This window comes from Acomys russatus, chromosome 7 (assembly GCF_903995435.1).
Source record: "Acomys russatus chromosome 7, mAcoRus1.1, whole genome shotgun sequence".
Classification (NCBI taxonomy): Eukaryota; Metazoa; Chordata; class Mammalia; order Rodentia; family Muridae; genus Acomys; species Acomys russatus.
Genome location: NC_067143.1, coordinates 53,430,645 through 53,432,111, shown reverse-complemented (window position 1 = coordinate 53,432,111; position 1,467 = coordinate 53,430,645).

The window sequence follows — 1,467 nt, the reverse complement described above, 5'->3', positions numbered from 1 at the left end:
CAGGGTTCAGGGGCAGCATAGTGGAAGCAGGGTCCAGCTCCTCTCTCCTCTACCGGGGGCACCCAGGGCTCCTCATTGCTGGTATCATGCAGAGCAGAAGAGCTCAACTCAAAGAGCCAGAAGAGAGAAAGGCAGATCCCCCAGGCTGCTTCTGTCTCATCTCCTCCCTTCCCACTTTTCTCTCAACACTCCATCTGCAATACCCTCGGTACCCAGGCTCGGGCCTACTGCAGCCTTCTCTCTTGGGTTCCCTCCCCTCTTCTCCTTTCCACCGTCCAATCCTATCCCCAACCACACTCCTCCAGGAAGACTTTCTCCCTCCAGCCAACCCTAATGCTAGGCTCCTCCCACCCCAAGCAAATTCAAGTAACACGCTGCGCATATTCCCTTCTGGCATTGACTCGGTTTAGGGATCCTTGTGACAACAGAACCTCCTGCCTTGGTCCTCCAGCACTGTGGTCATAGGTATTTTTCATGAAGGTTAAGTCTCAGTCCTGTAGGGTTGCAACCTCATCCCAAGGGAAAGCATTCTACAGTGACACAGTGTTGGCAACTGGCCTCTTCTCAGGGAGCACTCCCTACTGACTTCTTCTCAGGGGGCACTCCCTACTGGCCTCTTCTCTGGGAGCACTCCCTACTGGCCTCTTCTCTGGGAGCACTCCCTGCTGGCCTCTTCTCAGGGAACACTCCCTACTGGCCTCTTCTCAGGGGGCACTTCCTACTGACTTCTTCTCAGGGAGCACTCCATACTGGCCTCTTCTCAGGGAGCACTCATGAGAGAAGAAAACAGTGCTGGAAGCAGGAGAAGCATTGAGGAGACTCTAACGTCAGGCAGTGGGAATCTTTCTCTAGATTCAGATTCAAGATCTCAAAGCAGAGAGCAGAGAGCAGAGAGCATGGGCTCAGACTTACAGTAGGCATTCAGCAGGCTTTGAGTGAAGGGCTTGTACCTCCTATCATGCCCTAGAGCCCAGGATGCCAAAGTAAAGCACCATCTTACAACACATCACCAGTTCTTAGCCAAAGGCAAGGATAAGTGCCCCAGGTGGCAGCAGAACAAAGCCAGAGCCGGACCATTGTGTGTGTGTGTGTGTGTGTGTGTGTGTGTGTGTGTGTGTGTGTGTGTGTGTTGGTGTTACAGACCCTGTTCAAAATTACAACTATGAGTGGTCCATGACTGCCCTCTAGTGGCTGACTGCAGCCCCTCCAGCTAGTCCCTAAACCAGAGTAATGACAGTGCCAGCCCAGCAGAGGGCACCTCTAGTTGCACCCTGTTCCTGAGCCTCTGGGGTTGGTGGATAGTAGATCAAATCCAGGGAGGAATTCTCAGTAGATCTTGGGCACGTAAGTCCTCTTGCCCTGGTCTGCTTGGAGGGCATGGTAGAATGGCCTGGAGCAGCTCCCTGAGAACAAAGTGCTGGGGACCTTAGGCCAGCCTAAGGTTAGGAGGGCTCAAGGATCTCGGGT